Here is a 9,978-nt window from a genome sequence, read left to right on the forward strand (position 1 = left end):
TTTTGCTCTTTACATGAAGGAGAAAGAGGGAAAATAAAAGTATGTACAAGATGAGACTGAATGATATGACCAATGGCAACAACTAGAACGTGGGGAAAGACAGGCCAGTAAGAAGATGAATATATCTGACGATAAAATTTAGTGCAATTGATAGGAGAGACCCATCTTTGAGACATAATACTTCTGATAATTCTATCTTACGTAAAATGTCTCAGTGGTCTGTACAGTTATAACATAAAGCCCAATTTCAGAAACATAAACAAACAGGCTTACACATAATGAGGGAAATACTGAGTGAGAAGAAATGACTTATAGAACATAACCCATGTATCCGAAAACGAAACTGCAGACAAATTCCAGACTACTTTCATATATTGTTTACATGTGCTATTTATTTTTATTTTGCAATAGCACAAAACATGCATAAGGATCAATTTAATGTCGTAGATTTACCTCACCTTTAAGCGTGTGTTAAATGTCATAAGCACTGGTAGTCTTTTATTTCAATCGTCCTTCACTATGAGCCGGTCTGTGCGTGCAACGTTGACTCAATAAGAAAGCTTTACCTCAAGATGATGCATCGATATTCGTCGAATATCAGTTTAATTCTGATGTAACGGTGAAATTGCCATTAAAGCAGTTATTATTGTGGCTTACATTAGAAACATACTATGAAGGAGGGGCATTCATCATCCTCTTCATAACAGACCCTCATGACCAACTACTGCTCACTATTAAGAGTCGATAAATATTGAATCATCTAATGATTAAGTCAAAGTCGATTTTGATTCGACTCTTCTGCAGTCATTCGATTTTGATTCGACTCTTCTGCAGTCATATCGATTTTGATTCGACTCTTCTGCAGTCATATCGATTTTGATTCGACTCTTCTGCAGTCATATATTCAACTTATACTTGGGTGCCAGACTAAGCTTACACTGTTATAATCTGGATGGTTGTTTTTATTTCTTTTCATTTTTGCCCTCATGATCAGCAAAATCATTTTCCTATAATTCTTGTTTGAATCTGTCTGTAATCATGAATATAATTTCAAGAAGCGAACATATGTTTAGAATTCAGCTTCACACTAAGACATGTTAACAGTAATTTTGACCAAAGCATATTTATGTCTATAAGCGTCAATGACCCTGCCCTATCCTCCATATTATTTGTTTCTATCAGTGATCGACAGCGTTATTCGACCACACGTTTTAGATAATGAATATAAACATACTTCAGATAAATAGTACTTACAATTAGATCATGATGTATATAAACATAATACTTACAACTAGAGCAAAATGTATATACACAGTGTGTAATGTAAACCCTATTTAGAACTGAACGTCCATGATGTTTCTTATTATTGGTATGGTTATGTTATTACGATGATTCCAGAAACATAAATAATTATTTTCTTCACAGATGAAATATTTTGACTATTTTTGTTCCATATTAATTTTTCCTGTTGTCCTCCTTGTCTCAGTGTCCTAAAGGTATTTTTATTCTCTCTTTATAAATACTAATATATGTGTATGTAATTTTATGGTAGACTGTACGTTTTGGTTACGCATCCCCACAGGCATACACAACAATAATGACTACAATCATATACCAACAACAACACACGGAGCTATTAAAGCTACCATTGTTATTTGCAGTCTCTTGCAGACGACGTAATTGTTCCTATTTATACTTTTACTATATATGGTAAGACTTTTTACTACACGTACTTGTAATATTTGCTGAGACATTGCAGTGCTGATTGAATATCCAGAAAAAGAAACATCTCGACTTATGTAAAATGTAACATACCACACTTATCCATGACGTATGTCTAGATCTTGTGTAAAATGTAACATACCACACTTATCCATGACATATGTCTAGATCTTGTGTAAAATGTAACATACCACACTTATCCATGACGTATGTCTAGATCTTGCTTAAAATGTAACATACCACACTTATCCATGACATATGTCTAGATCTTGTGTAAAATGTAACATACCACACTTATCCATGACATATGTCTAGATCTTGTGTAAAATGTAACATACCACACTTATCCATGACGTATGTCTAGATCTTGCTTAAAATGTAACATACCACACTTATCCATGACATATGTCTAGATCTTGTGTAAAATGTAACATACCACACTTATCCATGACATATGTCTAGATCTTGCTTAACATGTAACATACCACACTTATCCATGACGTATGTCTAGATCTTGTGTTAAATGTAACATACCACACTTATCCATGACATATGTCTAGATCTTGTGTAAAATGTAACATACCACACTTATCCATGACGTATGTCTAGATCTTGCTTAAAATGTAACATACCACACTTATCCATGACATATGTCTAGATCTTGTGTTAAATGTAACATACCACACTTATCCATGACATATGTCTAGATCTTGCTTAAAATGTAACATACCACACTTATCCATGACATGTGTCTAGATCTTGTGCAAAATGTAACATACCACACTTATCCATGACATATGTCTAGATCTTGCTTAAAATGTAACATACCACACTTATCCATGACATGTGTCTAGATCTTGTGCAAAATGTAACATACCACACTTATCCATGACGTATGTCTAGATTTTGTGTTAAATGTAACATACCACACTTATCCATGACGTATGTCTATATCTTGTGTAAAATGTAACATACCACACTTATCCATGACATATGTCTAGATCTTGCTTAAAATGTAACATACCACACTTATCCATGACATATGTCTAGATCTTGTGTAAAATGTAACATACCACACTTATCCATGACGTATGTCTAGATCTTGCTTAACATGTAACATACCACACTTATCCATGACGTATGTCTAGATCTTGTGTTAAATGTAACATACCACACTTATCCATGACATATGTCTAGATCTTGTGTAAAATGTAACATACCACACTTATCCATGACATGTGTCTATATCTTGTGTTAAATGTAACATACCACACTTATCCATGACATATGTCTAGATCTTGCTTAAAATGTAACATACCACACTTATCCATGACATGTGTCTAGATCTTGTGCAAAATGTAACATACCACACTTATCCATGACGTATGTCTAGATTTTGTGTTAAATGTAACATACCACACTTATCCATGACGTATGTCTATATCTTGTGTAAAATGTAACATACCACACTTATCCATGACGTATGTCTAGATCTTGTGTTCCATCTTTTCAGCTTTTCTGAAATAGGAGGTCCTAACGTACGTGCTAGCCGTACATATATGTTCAATGTAAACTAGGTCTTTTGTATGATACTGAAAAAAGAGATTTAAAAGATTAAATGTGTTTTACTTAGTCAATGGCATTAAAGACTATCCATAACGTTTTCTTTAAAGACGTCTTCATATTTGTGGTCTATTTGACTGTGCCCCTCCGAACACATGTACTTAATTAAATTAGTGTTTTCACTGTATGTGTATGTATGTTTGAAATGCTAGTAAGCCTTGTATATATTTTTGATCATCTTTAATAATCATGCTAGTCATGTGACACACACACACATGAGGCTACAAACATTCTCTTTTCCTCAAGCTTAATGCAAAATGACGCTTAATGCAAAATGTTGAGAAAATGGATAACATAAAAGAGTGTGGACCACTGCCGTACCGTTTCTGAATACAACCAGCAAACATTTTATGTTTTCATACACTTATATAAGTTATGTCAGATATTTTCATTCCACACCAAGCTGAACAATCGTCGCGAACATGTCTTCAGATTTTGTAGAAAGAAACTCTTTTAATCGTATAACAACAGACAATCCACTGCTAGTAAACATACCTTATCTTCTCTGTTACGAAATGTACTCTTATTTTATGATTGTGAACTGTATAATTTGTACGCTATAATATAATACAATTTGTTTCATAACACTTGTGTACGTAAATAATATCTATCATAAAAAATTGCTCAAACATAGAAAGATATTTTCTCTTGAAAAGTTTGTTTGTCTTGACATACTTGACTCAACTCACATGACTAATCTGTCGTTTATTTTACAAGGGTAGCCTAATGATTATTTACACCTATTTCATCTTTAACCTGTTTTATCTTTAATCAGTTTATGTTTGCTCAGGTTGGCTCCTGCATGTACATATTGTCTTGATAAAATTATCTTAGTTACTGTGACTTTGACCTTTCCGTATTGAAGGTAAATGATTGCATATTCATGTCGTTATATATATTCTATTATCGTATATGTATTATACTAATCTAATGACGCATCCGCATTCTGTCAACTGTTTTAATTTTATGTCAAAGAAAACCCATGGTATCATCCGAAAATGCGGACAATTTTCTGCTTTCTATGACATCCTGACAAATTCTTCTTATCTAGACGCGTTAGGATATATACCTAAGACGGATTCGTGGTAATCATTTATGTACACAAACGCATGCCATTCTTCCCAAGTACGTTATTTCACTAGTGACAAAATATTGACTCATTCATGGTTGAAAACAGTGGATCAAAAGTTCTGATTCACCTATAATATAAATCGGATCTTCAATAATACAATTGATTACACAGATGTGCCATCAATAACGTGGAAGACTGAACAATGCTGATTGGGTTCAAAATTTTCACACAAAATCCATTCACATTTCATTTTTAACAAAATCTTCCGGTATTAATTTGTTTTTGCAATACTGTGCAAAAACTGAGAAGATTTTTAATGATAAATCACTAGCATATGAACCCTTTCTTTCTGAAATATAATGAAATTTATTTTACATACATTGTAAATAACATGTGTTTGCTTATATATATGTGCCTGCTTGTTTGCGTGTCTGTGTCTGTGTGTCATTTTCCAGCTATATCTATGACTCCCATGGCAAATTATGCATGCATTTGAAAAAAGGATCGGAACTGTCTAGTGGTGAGAAAGGAGCAGCAGCATGTGGATGTACGATAAAGTCCTTAAAGCACAGCGAACAGGATTTCATAGCTAAATATTTTTTGAATGAGGCAAAATAGCGGTAACAACATTGGCTGATAGCATGTTCCTTGCAATAAACTGGTCTCTGTAATCAGCCGTGGAAATTATTTCTGTCGAATTTGTATCCTGACTGGACCTGAAATAAATGTTTAAATTGATTTGAATTTGTTTTATTTTTGCAGTACTTGGTACAGTTGATAAAGGCTGGGTGGTATATATTGTACCATTTTCGTCGCGACATATCACAAAAACTAGTATATTTATTCGAGACATTCCTTCATTGGTTAGATCATATATGTACACACTTTTTTCTTAATTAGTGTGACAGAAATGTCACCTTCAGTACAAAAATTGAATAAGAATAAGTGCAAACGTACATAGTTCTCACCCATGCAACAGAGAGATCTGCTTGTTTTGCTAACCTTACTTTTCCTGTCTCAGTCTATTCATCTCAGACCAATCGTCTCAGTCAAGGTGTCCACGCAACACGGACTACTGTATCAAGGGACGTAACCATAGTTGTCTTATGCTTGGTCTGAAGGAGTTATTTTCGTATCAATCAGCCGCTAACACTTTGGGACATTTAACAAAAATAAATGTTTGGAGTAGAGAGAATAAATAACTTACAGAAAAAAAGATCCAGAAAGAAAACGATAAATGTAAGTAAAAAAGAAAATGGACTACAAGCATGGTAAAAATCGACTCTTAAAGGTAGGAGAACAAAATCGTAAATGTTTACCACTCACTGGGTACCTATTCCATTTACCACCCACTGGGTACCTATTCAATGTATACAATATAGTTTTTGGACGATGGAAGTTTCGCAAATTATGCAAAACATGAACTAGTAATTTCAGAAAATTCACCACTGCCTGAGTCAGATGATCTTTCCTTTCTTTTTCATGACTGGTAAACAAATTAAATAAATGTGTCGCTGAAACCGAATCAACTTTCGTCGGAGAAAATAACACAATCAGGAGTGGAAATATAAAAACACTGAAACGGTCAAAAAGAGTAGATTTACAGAAGTGGACGAACAATTTGTCACAAATTTTGTTTCAGAGCAAGAAAATACGAATAACAAACGCAAGGCATTGGGTTACAAAACTACTAGAAGAATATCCTGAGAAAATATCTCTTCTCTCTAGCTATCTCCCTCTTTTAATCTCTCTATTTCCCTCTCTCTTCCTCTCTCTTTCTATCTCTCTATTTCTCTTTCTTTCCCTCATTTTCTGTCTCTTTCTCTTTCTATCTTTCTCTCTCTCTTTATCTCACTCTGTCTCTTCCTCTCTTTCTCTCTCACTATCGCTGTCTTTCTGTCTCTTCCTCTCTCTCTCTTCCTTTCACTCTCTCATTCATTATCTCTTTCTCTTTTTTTTCTCTCTCTCTCTCCCACTCTCTCTTTCTCTCTATCTTTCTCTATCGTTCTCTCTTTCTCTATCTTTATCTCTCTCCATTTCTCTCTCTATTTCTCTTTATAACTCTTTCTCTCTCTTTCTCTCTTCTCTATCTCACTCTCTCCTTTTCTCTCTCTCTCGCACTCTTTATATCTCATTCTCTCTCTATTTCTCTCTAATTCTCTCTCTATCTCTCTCTTTCTATCTTCTTTCTCCCACTACCTCTTGCTCTCTTGCTCTTTTTCACTCCCTCTTATATTTCTCTCTTTCTCTCTCTCTATTTCCCTCTCATTCGCTTTCTTTACCTTTCTCTTTTTTCTTGCTCCTTATCTTTCTCTCTTTCCCTCTCTCTTTTGCTATTTGTCTATCTTTCTCTTTCTCTTTCTATCACTTTTTTCTCAAATTCTCTCTCTCTTTATCTCTCTTTTCGTCTCTATCTTTCCCTCTCATTCTCTCTCTCTTTCTCTCTTTCACTCTTTCTCTTTCACTTTCTTTCTCTGTCTTTCTCTCTCTGTTTCTCTCTCTCTCTCGCTGTCTTTTTACTTCTCCTTCTCTTTCTCTCTCTTTCTCGTTCTCTCCTTCTCTCTTTCTCTTTCTCTCTTTCTCTCTCTCTCTCTGTCTCTCTCTTTTTCTCTCTCTCTTATCTCTCTCTCTTTCGCTCTGTTCTTTTTTCTCTATATGTCTCTCTCTCATTCTCTCTCTCTGTTTCACTTTCTCTCTTTCTCTCTCCTTCTCACTATCTATATCTCTCTTTCTCTACCTCATTCTCTCTCTTTCTCTTTCTCTCTTTCACTCTCTCACACTCTCTCTCTCTCTTCATCTCTCTTCCTCTGTCTCTCTCGTCTCTCTCTCTTTCCCTCTCTGGTTCTCTCATTCTCTCTCTCCATCTCTTTCTCTCTCTCGTTCTCGTTCTTTCTCTTCCTCTCTCTCTCAATCTCTCTAATTCTCTCTTTCTCTTTTCTCTCTTTCTCTCACTCTCTGTCACTCTTTGTCTCTTTCTCTTTCTCTTTTCTATTTATCTTACTCTCTCTTTTACCCTCTCACTATCGCTAGCTCCCTTGTTCTCTCTCTTTCTCTCTCCATCTCTCTATCTCTCTCTTTCTCTCTCTTTGCGTATCTCTCTTTTTCTCACTCTGTCTCTCCCTCTCTTTCTCTCTCACTCTCACTCTATTCTATTTATCTTCCTCTCTCTTCCTTTCTCTCTCATTATCGCTCTTTTTCTTTCTTTTTTCTCACTATCTATCTTTCTCTCACTCTCTAGCACTCTCTCTCTCTTTCTCCCTCTTCTCTTTCAGTATATCTCTCTCTTTCTCACTCTATATCCCTCGTTATCTCTCTTTCTTTCTCCATCTCTCTCTTTCTATCTCTTTTTCTCTCTATATCTCTCTCTTTCTGTCTGTTTTTCCTCCTCACTGTCGCTCTCTATCTCTCTCTCTTTATATTTCTCTTCTTTTCTAATTCTTTCTCTCTTTCTTTCCCTTTCTCTCTCTACCTCACTTTTTCTCTCTCTTTCTCTCTCTCTCTTTTTCTCTCCCTATTTCTCTCCTTCTATCTCTTTTTTATCTCCCTCTCGCTCTCTTTCCCTCTTACTTTATCTATTTCTCTCTCATTATCTCTCCCTTTATCTTTCTATTTCTCTCTTACTCTCTTTCTCTCTCTCTTTCTCTTAATTTCTCTTTCTTTCTCTCTCTCTTTCTCTCTTTGTCTCTTTCTCTCTCTATCACTGTAGCTTTCTCGCTCTCTCTTTCTCTCCTTCTCTTTCTCTTTCTCACTCTCTTTCTGTCTTTCTCCTTATCTCTCTCTTTCTCTTGCTTTCTCTCTCTCGTTGCTCTCTCTCTCTTTCTCTCTTCTTCTCTTTCACTCTCGCTCTCGTTCTCTCGTTTTTTCTCTCTTTCTCCCTCATTCTCTCTTTCTCTTTCTCTCCTTTATCTTTCCCTCTTTCTATCTATATTTCTCCCTCTCGTTCTCTTTCTTTCTCTCTCTTATTCTCTTTCTATTTTATCTCTCTCTTTCTCTACTTCTCTCTTTCTCTCTCTTTTTATCTCACTTTGTCTCTCTCTTTCTCTCTTCCCATATTTCTCTCTCTCATTCTCTCTCTGTTTTTCTTCCTCTCTCTCCCTCCCACTCAATTCTTCTCCTCTCTTCTGTTTTTCTCTTTCTCCCCTCTTTCTATCTCATTCTCTTTCTTTCTCTCATTCTCTGTCTCTCTATCTTTCTATAGTTCTCTCTCTCTCTTTCTTTCTCTCTTTCTTTCAATCTCTCCCTATCATTCTCTCTCTTACTATCGATCTTTTTCTATGTCTCTTCATCTCTCTCACTTTGACTCTCTCACTCTCTATTTCTTTCTCATTCTCTCGTTCTCTCTTTCTCTCACTCTCTCCCATTTTCTTTTTTCCCTCTCTTCTCTCTCTATCTCTCTCTGTCGCTCTCTTTCTATATCTCTTTCTCTCTTTCGATCTATTTCTCTCCTTTCTCTCCTTCTCTCTACTCCCTCTCTCTTCTTCACTTTTACTTTCGCTCTCTTTATCTATTTCTTTCTCTCTCCCTTTCTCTCTCATTCTCTCTATCTATATCTCTCTCTTTTATTTTCTCGCTGGTTGTTTCTCTCATTCTCTTTCTCTCTCTTATTATCTTTCCCTCTTTTTCCTTCTCTCTTTCTCTCTCTCTCTCTTTCTCTATTTATCTCATTCTCTCTCTATGTCGCTTTCACTCTGTCTCTGTTTCTCTGTCTGTGTGCTCTCTCATTCTCTCTCTGTATCTCTCTCTGTATCTCTCTCACGTTCTCTGTCGTTGTCTCTCTCATTTTCTTTCTCTCTCTCTCTCTCTGTCTCTCTCTCTCTCTCTTTCTCTCTCCTCTTTCTATTTCTCTTCCTCTCTCATCATTTCTCTCTCGAATTCTCTATTTATCTCACTATCTCTCTCTATGTCCCTCTTTTTCTCTCTGTGTCTCTCTCTTTATCTCTTTCTGTCCCCCTCTCTCTCTTTCTCTGACTCTCTCTCGCTCTACTTGTCTCCTCTTTCCCTCCATCTCTCTCTTCTCTCTTTAGTTCTTTTTCCCTCTTTCTCATTCTCTTTTTCACTATCTCTCTCTTTTTTTCTCTCTATGTCTCTATGTGTCTCTCTATGTGTCTCTCTCTTTCTCTCACTGTCTCTTTCTTTCTTTCTCTCTCTATATTTCTCCCTCTCTTTCTCTCTCTTTCTCTCTCTCATTCTCTTCCTCTTTCTCTTTCTTTTTCCTCCCTTTCTCTCTCTCTCTCACTCACTTTCTCTTTCTCCCTCTCTCTTCTCTCTCTTTCGCGTCTCTATCTCTCTCTTTCTGTTTCTGTTTTTCCTCCTCCCTCTCGCTCTCTATCTCTCTCCCTTTATCTTTCTCTCCTTCTCTTCTCTCTTTCTGTCTTTCTTTTTCTCTCTTTTCTTTGTCTTCGCATTTGTCTATCTTTCTCTCATTCTCTCTCTGTTTCTCTTTCTATCTTTTTTCTCTCTCCTCCCTATCTCTCTTTATGCCTCTCTTCTCTCTTTGTCTTTCTAACTTTCTTTATCTGTAAATCTCTCTTTCTCCCTCTCACTCTCGCTCTTTCTCTCAT

General features: G+C 35.8%; 1 pseudogene; it reads right to left on the bottom strand.

Annotated features, from left to right (window-relative positions):
* Window positions 1-7,600: 7,600 nt before the first annotated feature.
* Window positions 7,601-9,640, bottom strand: LOC149779106 (uncharacterized; annotated as a pseudogene).
* Window positions 9,641-9,978: the final 338 nt, after the last annotated feature.

Source organism: Sinohyriopsis cumingii, chromosome 17 (assembly GCF_028554795.1).
Source record: "Sinohyriopsis cumingii isolate HCF-2022 chromosome 17, ASM2855479v2, whole genome shotgun sequence".
In the NCBI taxonomy this organism is placed as follows: Eukaryota; Metazoa; Mollusca; class Bivalvia; order Unionida; family Unionidae; genus Sinohyriopsis; species Sinohyriopsis cumingii.